This window comes from Phyllobates terribilis, unplaced genomic scaffold, assembly GCF_046119375.1.
Source record: "Phyllobates terribilis strain yellow unplaced genomic scaffold, ASM4611937v1 Scaffold_5__5_contigs__length_657084704, whole genome shotgun sequence".
NCBI lineage: Eukaryota > Metazoa > Chordata > Amphibia > Anura > Dendrobatidae > Phyllobates > Phyllobates terribilis.
In genome coordinates this window covers 652,462,101-652,476,716 of record NW_027362765.1, presented here as the reverse complement: position 1 = coordinate 652,476,716, position 14,616 = coordinate 652,462,101, and the positions used below count along the sequence as shown (strand labels likewise).

Genomic DNA, 14,616 nt, shown 5'->3' with positions numbered 1-14,616 from the left:
GGTCGTCAGCGACTTCTACAGCGAACTCTACTCCCACAAGACTACCGACCCCGACGCTGCTGATAAGTTCCTGTCAGGTATCACTAACCATCTTGATCCTGCAGGCACGGCAGCCTTGGACAAACCTCTGATGGTGGGCGAATTGCTCTCTGCCGCTAAATCCTTTAGGACTGGCAGGACCCCGGGCAGTGATGGTCTTCCAGCGGAGCTCTATGTAGCGCTGGGAGACCTCATCTGTCCGGACCTGTTGGACCTGTACGAGGAGATGGTGGTGGAGGGTAGAATGCCTCCATCTTTGAGGGAAGGAATGGTCACGATCCTGTACAAGCGGAAGGGAGAGAGGTGCGACCTGAGGAATTGGCGTCCCATCACTCTGCTCAACGTGGACTACAAGATCCTGGCCAAGACGATGGCGACACGACTTAAGACGGTCATCGGACGGATCATCCACCCGGACCAGACCTGCGGCATCCCTGGACGTCGCATCGCAGACAGCCTCGCTCTCGTGCGGGACACGGTCGAGTACATCAAGGTCTGCCGCGCACACGCGGCCCTGGTCTCCTTGGATCAGGAGAAGGCCTTCGACCGGGTTTCCCACGAGTTCATGGGCCGAGCTCTGCACCGGTTAGGTTTGGGTAACATGTTTTGTTCGTATGTCCGTCTGATGTATTTTGATATCCACAGCTCGGTGTTGGTGAACGGCTGGAAGACTGACCCCTTCCCTGTCCTCTCTGGGGTCAGACAAGGCTGCCCTCTATCACCTCTTCTTTTTGTTTGTGTTATAGAACTCTTCGCAGAGGCTATCCGGCAGAATGGAGAGATCAGAGGGATCACCGCACCGGGTCCGGGACGACACGAGGTCAAGTGCTCGCTCTACATGGACGACGTCACCGTCTTCTGCGCTGATCGTGGTTCAGTCGACGCCCTCGTCCAGACGTGTGAGAGGTTCGGCCGGGCTTCAGGGGCCAAAGTCAACTGCAGGAAGTCGGAAGCCATGCTCTTCGGGGATTGGCAGCCGGCCTCCTCTGCCCCCTTCCCCTTTAACATTCAACCGGATTTCCTCAAGGTGCTGGGAGTCTGGTTCGGGAAGGAAGGAGCGGCCCTCAAGTCCTGGCAAGAACGCTTGGCCAAGGTGAAGCAACGGATCGGACTCTGGAGCCTCAGACACCTCACTTGTGAGGGTAAGGCACTCGTCCTGCGTAATGAGGTCCTGCCCGTCTTGCAGTACACAGCGCAGGCCTGGCCCCCACACGTCACTGTGTGCAGGGCCAATACCAAGACAGTGTTTCACTTTGTCTGGGGATCCAAGATGGACAGAGTCAGGCGGGCCGTCATGTACAAGGAGCCTCGCAAGGGTGGGAAGGCCATTCCAGATATCCCCACCCTCCTGCGATCCTCTTTTGTGTGTGATTGTGTCCGCCGGACTTTGCAAGTCAAGAATGGCTCCGCGGGCAGGTCCATGTCTCACTTCTTCCTGCTTCCTCTTTGGAGGCGACTCGGCTGGGACAAGTGGGACAGCTCCTTCCCCTACAACTGGACGACGCCATGGTTCTACGGAGACGTCGTTCGATTTGTGGGGGAGCATCAACTGGAGGGACTCAAGCCCGACTTGTGGAAGCCCAAAACTATCCACAAGCTAATCAGAGCCAAGGATGACGTGGAGAACATCACAGGACTTCACCAGGACACGCTGGAGACTGTGTGGACAAATGTGTCGTCTGACAGGCTGACCAACGGGCACAAGGACTTGTCGTGGATGGCGATTCAGGGCGGACTGCCCGTCCGGTCATTCATGCATGCCCGGAACCTGTGCAAGACCCGGTACTGCCCAAGGTGCCCCTTCGTGGAGGAAACATCTTTGCACACTTTTTGGGACTGCGGATTTGCACAGCGCCTATTGACTGCACTTGAGGACGACCTGAGGAACTCTGTCCCCAGGGCGAGCCTATCGCACCATTCTGTGCTTTATGGACTATTCCCTGGGGTTCATACCGTCGGAGCCATCCAGGAGGCTTGGCGCCTTATGAACTGCTTCAAGGATGCCGTTTGGGTCGCCAGGAACCGGCTCATCTTGAGGAGGGAGAGGATGTCCATCCAGGACTGCCGCAGGCTGATCCACAGCCTGCTCAGAGACTATTCCATCATGGACGGTCCGGAGGACGAGGATGAGGATTAAACCCCTCCTCCCCCTCTCCCCTTATGTGTCTTGTCTTTCAATAAAGCTTCGGGCCTGTTATTTTCCCCTCCCCATCCCCTTTTTCCCAATCCCTATCCCTTATCACGGTTCGTCGTACTGTATTGATTGACATGCTTTTTCTTTCAGATTGAGTGTTTTGTGTAGCATAGGGGTGCGATGTGTCTAGTTAGTGCGTCGTATCCTCATGCTATGTAAATATGATGTAGAATTCTGTGTGTACTGGGCTGCGGCACTGTACAATGTCTGTTAACTTATTTTTTGTGCTAATAAAAGATATATTCAATCAAAAAAAAAAATCTGTTCTTATCAGTTTAATATCTGATACGTCCCCTATCTGGGGACCATATATTAAATGGATTTTTAGAACAGGGAGATGGAAAAAGAGCTTGCTCTGTCCACTCCACGCATTGACCTGGTATTGCAGTATCTCCAGGACCGGTGCACCCCTTCTTTAATGCAGTTTCTAAAATCAGAAAGAATTGAATTCAATGTTTTTTGTTCATTTTGCTTGTTTGTCGGATTTTGGGATGGACTCTTTGGCTTTGCTTTTCTTCTCCTCATTGGATTTTTCATGTTCAAAGTTGCAGAAGCCAGATTACAAGCTCATTTTGGTTCAACTTCAGCAACTGTGCATTGCATTGCCATGTAATGTGATGCAATGCTATCTTTCTAGCTCTCCCTTTTTACTTCCTTTTGGATAAACAGACATATTAGGCAAGCATTTTGGAGCTTTCACCTAAATAACTACAGGTGGTGAGATAAGCTGCACAATATAATTGACCTTTCAGTATATTGTTGCACACACACCATCTATTTAGCAAATGCCCTTGTTATCAACAGCAGCCTTTTAAACTCACCTGAGCTAACAGGTATGTGCGCTGGTTACTCTGCTGCGCTTAAAATTTCTTTTTTGGTTTGCTACAATGCCTTTTCTGAAACGTTGTCTCCTTCTGCTGGAACACTGACTTCTTTCATTTAATGCCTGCAGACTATAAAAGAGAACCCAACCCAAAAAGTTTGGTTGATTAGTCTGTGGCATTCTGTTAAACTGTTGCTTATGGCGGTCTCTGTGAGCTTCTCAGCGACATTCAGCCAGCCAGGTATCCTGCCTGCAGTAGATGGAATGTGGCAATGGAACGCTGGCTGCGCGTGTCATAATAGGCTCTGAGCCTTTATATACCTGTGCACAGCAGCAGCCACCTTCAGTCTGCTGCTGGACAGCCAGCAGCAGCAGCAGCAGGAGAGGTATGTAATCAGGAGCCCTCCTGCTAAGGGTAGACAGCTGCTCGTTCCACCCCACCCCCCGCCTTAATTGGTTCTCCTCCCTTCCAACGGTGTTGAGGCGGGTGGGAACAGCAGGGGGTGAAGGTGCTGTGTTTAAAGAGGTGGAGTTATGCAGATCTAAAACGCGTGGATTGCAGCAGCAGCAAGCCGAAAAGTGCAGGCATGTAAGGGATCTAGAGGTTGACAACATGTCTTCTTAACGGGAGTCCAGGAGCTCATCTCCACAAATGGACTTTTCAGGATCCTTGGGTGGCTCCGTAGTTTGAAACCAATTCTGGTTATCGCTTCTCGGCCTTTTGGCTTAGATCTTGTATCTGGTCAGAAGGATCCTATAGTGTCTCCCCCTCGGCCTTGCAGCATCGCCACTTAGGTGGCTTAAGCTGCCTGCTGCTATTGGGGGTGGTCCAGAGGAAACGAGAGGTGATAATGGGCGTCAAGATTCGCTATGCCGGGACCGATGATATTCGGGTCAAAAATGCTTTTCGCATTGATATTGAGGAGTCGAAGAGGAATTTCTTTAACCTGCGGTTCTTGGTGGAAGTCGTCATCTTCAAGATTTTGAATGTTGGTCGTGGAGACATCATTTGCCTACAGGAGTTCCCAAAGAATGGCCGGTACGTTTTAGTCCTTGATCGTATGGCAGCTTGCCAGAATCTTTTCAAGACTCTAAAGGATCAGCAAGCCTTGGATCATCCGGCTCTTGATGGGCTTACATTCACGGTATTGTATACTAAGGGGGAAGTGCCAGTTGTTGTGTTTATGCACAACCCCCTTGTGGATGTGGAGGACATTACTAGATTCCTGAACCGTCATTGCAGCTATGTGTCCTACTCACACAAGGTGAGGAATGAGGTGGGCTTGTGGACTGGCAAACACAAGTTTTTTGTTCGGTTCCAGGAGGACCCCCAGGGACCTGGGGGTATCCACTACCCTCCCCTCAGTTTTGCCATCAGGAGGGATAGAGGGTATATGTTTTTTCCTGGTGCTCCGCGTTTTTGCAGGAAGTGTAAATCCTTTGGACACTACCAAGAGGACTGCACGGTGGAGAAGTTTTGTGGGAAATGCAATAAAGAGGGTCATCTGGCAATGGAGTGTACTAACTCCATGGTTTGTAATGCATGTGGCGAGGAGGGACACGCTTTCAAGGACTGTCCCCATCGTTCCAGGTCATATGCAGAGGCCGTGTCCCCACGTCCTACTACTGCCGCCACTATTGGTGAGGCGATCGAGGCAGTAAGGGACTTCATGGAAGAGATGGAGCAAGCACCCGATCCTGCTGGTGGAAGCGCTGTTGAGATAGAGCCTGCAGATATGTCAATTCTGCTTGATGTGAGTGGTGAGGGAGAAGTGAGCGGTTCACTCTCCACAACGCCGGTGTTGGCTTTGGAAAGCTCAGAGGCAATTCATGAAGGTGGTGGTGGCCAGGGTGACTTCACCGGGGCTGTGGTGAGGCCCCCTGATGAGGACTCTGATGTGTCTTCTGCAAAGAAGTTCCGGCCAGATTTTTCACCTGCCAGTATTGGGAGCATCAGCCCCTTAAGTGATAGGAGCTATCCCGAGAGCTACAGTGCCTCTCCTAGGAGGTCTTTTTTGGAGGAGGGGGCCAGCATTCTCTGCTTAACATCAGGAATCGAGTTTCAAGACGAGAAAGGTTGACTCTTCGGTGGGGGGTATGTTCTTTTTTACCGAATATGGTTAAAAAATGGGCTCCAACGTGGGCTGTAGTGTACTGTCAATAAATGTAAGGCTTATAAAATCTAAGCCTAGAAGATTGGCTATACTGGAAGAACTAAAAAATCTTGGAGCAAATATTTACTGTCTGCAAGAGTGCGGAATTGAAGAGTCACCTCCTGAAAAGGACTGGGTATATGGGCATAGTATTTGGTCAGGTTCAATGACAAACAAAAATGATGGTGTGGGGTTTTTGTTGGGGAATAGGGATTTAAGTTTTGAAAATTATATGGTGGTGGAGCCAGGTCGTTGTATAATGGCAGTGGTTAAGGGGAGAGGGTGGAGGGTGAAAATTGTTAACGTGTATTGTCCAATTAACAAAGGGGATAGGTTAGCACTATTAGAGAAAATACGTTTATTTTTGCCTGGAAGGATTCCAATATTATTAGTTGGTGATTTCAATTGTGTTTCTGAAGGGGAAATTGATGTCACGGGTAAGGTCCTTAATCAAATTACATCTGATTTTTCTTTTTTTAGATGCAGCGGAATTTTTGAGTAAGCCACCACCGGCCACATATAGAGCTGATAGGGGAGGAATAGTGTCCAGGATTGACCGCATGCTGTATACAAATAGAGGTTTGGTGTGTAAATTTTTTAAACAGCATGTTTTTTCTTTCACAGACCATGAATGTTTGTGGGGTATGTTTGAAGGTGATAAAAAAATGGTGCATGGTGTTGGGGTATGGAAGCTAAATGTTAGGTTGTTAGAGGATGTTAGGGTTATGAGAGACTTCGAAAGTAAGTATGAATGGTGGAGGTCTAGGAAAAATAATTTTGTGGATGTGACTGTATGGTGGGATTGGGTGAAAGTGGAAATTAAGAATTTTTTTAGGAGGTGGGGTTATAAAAAAGCAGCAATTGAAAGAGGCAGATTTAAAGATTTAAATATGAGGATTGAGTGGTTACATAAAATGAGTATGAAAGGAATTGATGTTAGTGATCAACTCAGAGGAGCGAGAGATGAGATGAAGCGTGTTTTGGAAAAGCGTGGGAAGAAAATTATTTTTAGGACGAGAGTTGAGCATTTGGATATGGATGAGAAGTGTACGAGGTACTTTTTTAAAAAAATGTGCAGTAAAAAAGATGAGTTGGATGAGGTTGTAAATGATAATGGTATGACTGTGGTTGGAAGGGAAGTGTTGGATGAGGTACATAGTTTCTATAGTAGTTTATTTGAGTCTAAATGGGTGGATGGGGGTTTGAAAGAGCATGTGTTAGGTATGTTGGAGAGTCAGCTTGAATCAGGGGAACGTGAGTGTTTGAGTGAGGATATTGTTTTTGATGAGGTTAAAAAGGCGGTGGATGGTGCGAAAAAGAATAAAACACCTGGGAAAGATGGGTTGCCTGTGGAGTTTTATGTAAAAGCATGGGATGTGATTGGTGTTGATTTTGTGGAGGTATGTCAATATATGTGGATGAATGGTGTACTTTGTAATTCCATGAAAGAAGGAGTAGTTGTTTTACTATATAAGAAGGGTGAGAAAAAGAATTTGCGTAATTGGAGGCCGATTACATTACTCAATGCAGATTATAAAGTCTTTAACAAAATTCTGGCTAACCGTATGCATGGGGTGATTGGAAGTGTGGTTGGTGATGATCAAGTGTGCGCGGTGCCAGGTAGGTGTATGACTGATAACCTCTTGTTGTTGAGAGACGTAATTGGAGATTGTATGTTTAGGAAGGGGAAATGTATGGTTTTTTGTGTGGATTTTGAGAAAGCTTTTGATAGAGTGTCGCATGCGTTTATGTTTGAGGTGTTAGTTAGGATGGGTTTTCCTAGTGTTTTTGTGAATGCCATAAGGTGTTTGTATGATGGTGTGGTGAGTGAAGTGTTAGTGAATGGATGTTTGAGTGAGAAGGTGTGCATAAAATCAGGGGTCAGGCAGGGGTGTCCGTTGTCCCCTGTCCTGTTTATAAGTGTGATTGAGCCCCTGTTGTGCATGATTCGGAAAGAGAAAGTGATGAATGGTCTTCTGATCCCAGGGAGTGGTGGAAAGACTGTAAAGGTAATGGGGTATATGGACGATGTTGTTGTGGTGAGTGATAATATGGCTGCTATGAATCGAGCAAGGTTGCTTTTAGATTTCTTTTGTGGTGCATCTGGTTTTAGGGTGAATTGGGGGAAGTGTAGCTTTAAGTGTTTCGGGGATTCGAGTGTTAGGATGGATGGTGTGATATGTGAAGAAGGTGCTATTAAGGTTTTGGGGGTGTGGTTTAACAAAGATCTGAAAGGGAATGAGAGTTGGGATGAATGCGGTAAGAGGATTGAACAGAAGTTAAATTTTTGGAGGTTACGGGACTTGACATTGTCAGGCAAAGTCCTTATTATTAAGTCAGTGATTCTTCCTATGTTACTTTTTGTGTCAGTGGTTTTTCCAGCCCCTTATAGGGGTTTTAGGTGGATTGAGAAGCTAATTTTTACGTTTTATTGGGGAAGTAAGATGGAAAAACTTAAAAGGGAATATTTGTGTAAGTTACGTGAACATGGGGGAATGGATTTCCCAAATTTTGAATTTTGTCTTGGTTTAAATTATATTAAAACGGTGGTTGTTCTGTTAGGTAGGGATAACAAGACGGCTTTTATGATTAAATATATGGCTGGATGGATGTTGTTTGGGTTGAAATGGATGAGAAGGGATGCAAGAGTGCCTGTTTCGTTTAAATGTCCAGTGTGGTATGAGTTTGTTGAAAAATTTGTTGTCAAGCATGATTTGTTGGATGTTCCTATGGGTGATTTCAAAGTGATAAGGAATGTAAGGAGAAGGATGCGTGTTAGAGAGTTTGAATGTAACATTAGGGGCTTGAGATCGAGTGAAGCGTTGTGTGTATGGAGGAACCTGAGTATAAAAGGAATATCGAATAGGCAGCGTGATATCGTATGGATGAGTTTGCATGAGATTTTGCCTGTGAGAGAGGTACAGAAGAGGAGGGATCTGATTAGAACAGAGGTATGTCCGAGGGATGGATGTGGGGCGAGTGAAACTGTTATGCATTTGGTTTGGAATTGTGATTATGCTCAGAGTGTTTGGAAGGGAGTGGGTGGTTTATGCAAGGAACTAGCGGGCGTGAATTTTATAAATTGGAGAGTGGTAATGTTTGGGATGGGTGCAAGTAGCCGGGTGAAAGAGAGATTGTTGTGGTTGATAATGGCATGTGTAATAGAAAGTCTGTGGGACGTTAGGAATTTGTGTTTATTTAAAAGGAAAATAATCTCAGTTAATAATTGTGTTAGGATGGTTTTGTCAAGGTTATACATAGTTTATTTATGGGACAGCCGTGGCGGTGGTGGCTCTGATTCAGAAGGTTTTTGGAAAGTAAAAAAATAGAGGTCACTGGTAAAGTACCAGTAAGTCCTTGTTTAAGTGTTGTGATCTGTCTTTTTTTATGATAATGGTATGTTTTATAGTTTTTTGTCCATTCAAAAGGTATTACAACTGTTTCAGTATAAAGTTATAAATATGAAATAAAGAAAGTACCATTATGATGTAAGACTGGGCAACGTAGTATGAGTTTTTATACTATTGATTGTTGCTTGAAAAATTTTATTGAATGGTATAAAAAAAAAAAAAAAATCTGTTCTTATCAGTTTAATATCTGATACGTCCCCTATCTGGGGACCATATATTAAATGGATTTTTAGAACAGGGAGATGGAAAAAGAGCTTGCTCTGTCCACTCCACGCATTGACCTGGTATTGCAGTATCTCCAGGACCGGTGCACCCCTTCTTTAATGCAGTTTCTAAAATCAGAAAGAATTGAATTCAATGTTTTTTGTTCATTTTGCTTGTTTGTCGGATTTTGGGATGGACTCTTTGGCTTTGCTTTTCTTCTCCTCATTGGATTTTTCATGTTCAAAGTTGCAGAAGCCAGATTACAAGCTCATTTTGGTTCAACTTCAGCAACTGTGCATTGCATTGCCATGTAATGTGATGCAATGCTATCTTTCTAGCTCTCCCTTTTTACTTCCTTTTGGATAAACAGACATATTAGGCAAGCATTTTAGAGCTTTCACCTAAATAACTACAGGTGGTGAGATAAGCTGCACAATATAATTGACCTTTCAGTATATTGTTGCACACACACCATCTATTTAGCAAATGCCCTTGTTATCAACAGCAGCCTTTTAAACTCACCTGAGCTAACAGGTATGTGCGCTGGTTACTCTGCTGCGCTTAAAATTTCTTTTTTGGTTTGCTACAATGCCTTTTCTGAAACGTTGTCTCCTTCTGCTGGAACACTGACTTCTTTCATTTAATGCCTGCAGACTATAAAAGAGAACCCAACCCAAAAAGTTTGGTTGATTAGTCTGTGGCATTCTGTTAAACTGTTGCTTATGGCGGTCTCTGTGAGCTTCTCAGCGACATTCAGCCAGCCAGGTATCCTGCCTGCAGTAGATGGAATGTGGCAATGGAACGCTGGCTGCGCGTGTCATAATAGGCTCTGAGCCTTTATATACCTGTGCACAGCAGCAGCCACCTTCAGTCTGCTGCTGGACAGCCAGCAGCAGCAGCAGGAGAGGTATGTAATCAGGAGCCCTCCTGCTAAGGGTAGACAGCTGCTCGCTCCACCCCACCCCCCGCCTTAATTGGTTCTCCTCCCTTCCAACGGTGTTGAGGCGGGTGGGAACAGCAGGGGGTGAAGGTGCTGTGTTTAAAGAGGTGGAGTTATGCAGATCTAAAACGCGTGGATTGCAGCAGCAGCAAGCCGAAAAGTGCAGGCATGTAAGGGATCTAGAGGTTGACAACATGTCTTCTTAACGGGAGTCCAGGAGCTCATCTCCACAAATGGACTTTTCAGGATCCTTGGGTGGCTCCGTAGTTTGAAACCAATTCTGGTTATCGCTTCTCGGCCTTTTGGCTAAGATCAAGTGTAGTATCTGTTCTTATCAGTTTAATATCTGATACGTCCCCTATCTGGGGACCATATATTAAATGGATTTTTAGAACAGGGAGATGGAAAAAGAGCTTGCTCTGTCCACTCCACGCATTGACCTGGTATTGCAGTATCTCCAGGACCGGTGCACCCCTTCTTTAATGCAGTTTCTAAAATCAGAAAGAATTGAATTCAATGTTTTTTGTTCATTTTGCTTGTTTGTCGGATTTTGGGATGGACTCTTTGGCTTTGCTTTTCTTCTCCTCATTGGATTTTTCATGTTCAAAGTTGCAGAAGCCAGATTACAAGCTCATTTTGGTTCAACTTCAGCAACTGTGCATTGTATTGCCATGTAATGTGATGCAATGCTATCTTTCTAGCTCTCCCTTTTTACTTCCTTTTGGATAAACAGACATATTAGGCAAGCATTTTGGAGCTTTCACCTAAATAACTACAGGTGGTGAGATAAGCTGCACAATATAATTGACCTTTCAGTATATTGTTGCACACACACCATCTATTTAGCAAATGCCCTTGTTATCAACAGCAGCCTTTTAAACTCACCTGAGCTAACAGGTATGTGCGCTGGTTACTCTGCTGCGCTTAAAATTTCTTTTTTGGTTTGCTACAATGCCTTTTCTGAAACGTTGTCTCCTTCTGCTGGAACACTGACTTCTTTCATTTAATGCCTGCAGACTATAAAAGAGAACCCAACCCAAAAAGTTTGGTTGATTAGTCTGTGGCATTCTGTTAAACTGTTGCTTATGGCGGTCTCTGTGAGCTTCTCAGCGACATTCAGCCAGCCAGGTATCCTGCCTGCAGTAGATGGAATGTGGCAATGGAACGCTGGCTGCGCGTGTCATAATAGGCTCTGAGCCTTTATATACCTGTGCACAGCAGCAGCCACCTTCAGTCTGCTGCTGGACAGCCAGCAGCAGCAGCAGGAGAGGTATGTAATCAGGAGCCCTCCTGCTAAGGGTAGACAGCTGCTCGCTCCACCCCACCCCCCGCCTTAATTGGTTCTCCTCCCTTCCAACGGTGTTGAGGCGGGTGGGAACAGCAGGGGGTGAAGGTGCTGTGTTTAAAGAGGTGGAGTTATGCAGATCTAAAACGCGTGGATTGCAGCAGCAGCAAGCCGAAAAGTGCAGGCATGTAAGGGATCTAGAGGTTGACAACATGTCTTCTTAACGGGAGTCCAGGAGCTCATCTCCACAAATGGACTTTTCAGGATCCTTGGGTGGCTCCGTAGTTTGAAACCAATTCTGGTTATCGCTTCTCGGCCTTTTGGCTAAGATCAAGTGTAGTATCTGTTCTTATCAGTTTAATATCTGATACGTCCCCTATCTGGGGACCATATATTAAATGGATTTTTAGAACAGGGAGATGGAAAAAGAGCTTGCTCTGTCCACTCCACGCATTGACCTGGTATTGCAGTATCTCCAGGACCGGTGCACCCCTTCTTTAATGCAGTTTCTAAAATCAGAAAGAATTGAATTCAATGTTTTTTGTTCATTTTGCTTGTTTGTCGGATTTTGGGATGGACTCTTTGGCTTTGCTTTTCTTCTCCTCATTGGATTTTTCATGTTCAAAGTTGCAGAAGCCAGATTACAAGCTCATTTTGGTTCAACTTCAGCAACTGTGCATTGTATTGCCATGTAATGTGATGCAATGCTATCTTTCTAGCTCTCCCTTTTTACTTCCTTTTGGATAAACAGACATATTAGGCAAGCATTTTGGAGCTTTCACCTAAATAACTACAGGTGGTGAGATAAGCTGCACAATATAATTGACCTTTCAGTATATTGTTGCACACACACCATCTATTTAGCAAATGCCCTTGTTATCAACAGCAGCCTTTTAAACTCACCTGAGCTAACAGGTATGTGCGCTGGTTACTCTGCTGCGCTTAAAATTTCTTTTTTGGTTTGCTACAATGCCTTTTCTGAAACGTTGTCTCCTTCTGCTGGAACACTGACTTCTTTCATTTAATGCCTGCAGACTATAAAAGAGAACCCAACCCAAAAAGTTTGGTTGATTAGTCTGTGGCATTCTGTTAAACTGTTGCTTATGGCGGTCTCTGTGAGCTTCTCAGCGACATTCAGCCAGCCAGGTATCCTGCCTGCAGTAGATGGAATGTGGCAATGGAACGCTGGCTGCGCGTGTCATAATAGGCTCTGAGCCTTTATATACCTGTGCACAGCAGCAGCCACCTTCAGTCTGCTGCTGGACAGCCAGCAGCAGCAGCAGCAGGAGAGGTATGTAATCAGGAGCCCTCCTGCTAAGGGTAGACAGCTGCTCGTTCCACCCCACCCCCCGCCTTAATTGGTTCTCCTCCCTTCCAACGGTGTTGAGGCGGGTGGGAACAGCAGGGGGTGAAGGTGCTGTGTTTAAAGAGGTGGAGTTATGCAGATCTAAAACGCGTGGATTGCAGCAGCAGCAAGCCGAAAAGTGCAGGCATGTAAGGGATCTAGAGGTTGACAACATGTCTTCTTAACGGGAGTCCAGGAGCTCATCTCCACAAATGGACTTTTCAGGATCCTTGGGTGGCTCCGTAGTTTGAAACCAATTCTGGTTATCGCTTCTCGGCCTTTTGGCTAAGATCAAGTGTAGTATCTGTTCTTATCAGTTTAATATCTGATACGTCCCCTATCTGGGGACCATATATTAAATGGATTTTTAGAACAGGGAGATGGAAAAAGAGCTTGCTCTGTCCACTCCACGCATTGACCTGGTATTGCAGTATCTCCAGGACCGGTGCACCCCTTCTTTAATGCAGTTTCTAAAATCAGAAAGAATTGAATTCAATGTTTTTTGTTCATTTTGCTTGTTTGTCGGATTTTGGGATGGACTCTTTGGCTTTGCTTTTCTTCTCCTCATTGGATTTTTCATGTTCAAAGTTGCAGAAGCCAGATTACAAGCTCATTTTGGTTCAACTTCAGCAACTGTGCATTGCATTGCCATGTAATGTGATGCAATGCTATCTTTCTAGCTCTCCCTTTTTACTTCCTTTTGGATAAACAGACATATTAGGCAAGCATTTTGGAGCTTTCACCTAAATAACTACAGGTGGTGAGATAAGCTGCACAATATAATTGACCTTTCAGTATATTGTTGCACACACACCATCTATTTAGCAAATGCCCTTGTTATCAACAGCAGCCTTTTAAACTCACCTGAGCTAACAGGTATGTGCGCTGGTTACTCTGCTGCGCTTAAAATTTCTTTTTTGGTTTGCTACAATGCCTTTTCTGAAACGTTGTCTCCTTCTGCTGGAACACTGACTTCTTTCATTTAATGCCTGCAGACTATAAAAGAGAACCCAACCCAAAAAGTTTGGTTGATTAGTCTGTGGCATTCTGTTAAACTGTTGCTTATGGCGGTCTCTGTGAGCTTCTCAGCGACATTCAGCCAGCCAGGTATCCTGCCTGCAGTAGATGGAATGTGGCAATGGAACGCTGGCTGCGCGTGTCATAATAGGCTCTGAGCCTTTATATACCTGTGCACAGCAGCAGCCACCTTCAGTCTGCTGCTGGACAGCCAGCAGCAGCAGCAGCAGGAGAGGTATGTAATCAGGAGCCCCCCTGCTAAGGGTAGACAGCTGCTCGTTCCACCCCACCCCCCGCCTTAATTGGTTCTCCTCCCTTCCAACGGTGTTGAGGCGGGTGGGAACAGCAGGGGGTGAAGGTGCTGTGTTTAAAGAGGTGGAGTTATGCAGATCTAAAACGCGTGGATTGCAGCAGCAGCAAGCCGAAAAGTGCAGGCATGTAAGGGATCTAGAGGTTGACAACATGTCTTCTTAACGGGAGTCCAGGAGCTCATCTCCACAAATGGACTTTTCAGGATCCTTGGGTGGCTCCGTAGTTTGAAACCAATTCTGGTTATCGCTTCTCGGCCTTTTGGCTAAGATCAAGTGTAGTATCTGTTCTTATCAGTTTAATATCTGATACGTCCCCTATCTGGGGACCATATAATAAATGGATTTTTAGAACAGGGAGATGGAAAAAGAGCTTGCTCTGTCCACTCCACGCATTGACCTGGTATTGCAGTATCTCCAGGACCGGTGCATCCCTTCTTTAATGCAGTTTCTAAAATCAGAAAGAATTGAATTCAATGTTTTTTGTTCATTTTGCTTGTTTGTCGGATTTTGGGATGGACTCTTTGGCTTTGCTTTTCTTCTCCTCATTGGATTTTTCATGTTCAAAGTTGCAGAAGCCAGATTACAATCTCATTTTGGTTCAACTTCAGCAACTGTGCATTGCATTGCCATGTAATGTGATGCAATGCTATCTTTCTAGCTCTCCCTTTTTACTTCCTTTTGGATAAACAGACATATTAGGCAAGCATTTTGGAGCTTTCACCTAAATAACTACAGGTGGTGAGATAAGCTGCACAATATAATTGACCTTTCAGTATATTGTTGCACACACACCATCTATTTAGCAAATGCCCTTGTTATCAACAGCAGCCTTTTAAACTCACCTGAGCTAACAGGTATGTGCGCTGGTTACTCTGCTGCGCTTAAAATTTCTTTT

The 14,616-nt window shown here is 45.4% G+C and overlaps 6 non-coding genes across 6 annotated transcripts; all 6 read left to right on the top strand.

Moving 5' to 3' along the window:
- Nucleotides 1-2,448: 2,448 nt before the first annotated feature.
- LOC141150318 (U2 spliceosomal RNA) lies at nucleotides 2,449-2,646 on the top strand. The gene has a single exon (XR_012246568.1). It is a non-coding gene; the product is annotated as a U2 spliceosomal RNA (small nuclear RNA).
- A 6,101-nt stretch (nucleotides 2,647-8,747) lies between these two features.
- On the top strand, nucleotides 8,748-8,937 carry LOC141150465 (U2 spliceosomal RNA). Its single transcript, XR_012246661.1, has one exon. It is a non-coding gene; the product is annotated as a U2 spliceosomal RNA (small nuclear RNA).
- A 1,112-nt stretch (nucleotides 8,938-10,049) lies between these two features.
- LOC141274750 (U2 spliceosomal RNA) lies at nucleotides 10,050-10,240 on the top strand. Its single transcript, XR_012323017.1, has one exon. It is a non-coding gene; the product is annotated as a U2 spliceosomal RNA (small nuclear RNA).
- A 1,112-nt stretch (nucleotides 10,241-11,352) lies between these two features.
- LOC141274749 (U2 spliceosomal RNA) lies at nucleotides 11,353-11,543 on the top strand. The gene has a single exon (XR_012323016.1). It is a non-coding gene; the product is annotated as a U2 spliceosomal RNA (small nuclear RNA).
- Nucleotides 11,544-12,658: 1,115 nt separating this feature from the next.
- LOC141274748 (U2 spliceosomal RNA) lies at nucleotides 12,659-12,849 on the top strand. Its single transcript, XR_012323015.1, has one exon. It is a non-coding gene; the product is annotated as a U2 spliceosomal RNA (small nuclear RNA).
- Nucleotides 12,850-13,964: 1,115 nt separating this feature from the next.
- LOC141149768 (U2 spliceosomal RNA) lies at nucleotides 13,965-14,155 on the top strand. The gene has a single exon (XR_012246054.1). It is a non-coding gene; the product is annotated as a U2 spliceosomal RNA (small nuclear RNA).
- The last annotated feature ends 461 nt before the right edge of the window (nucleotides 14,156-14,616 follow it).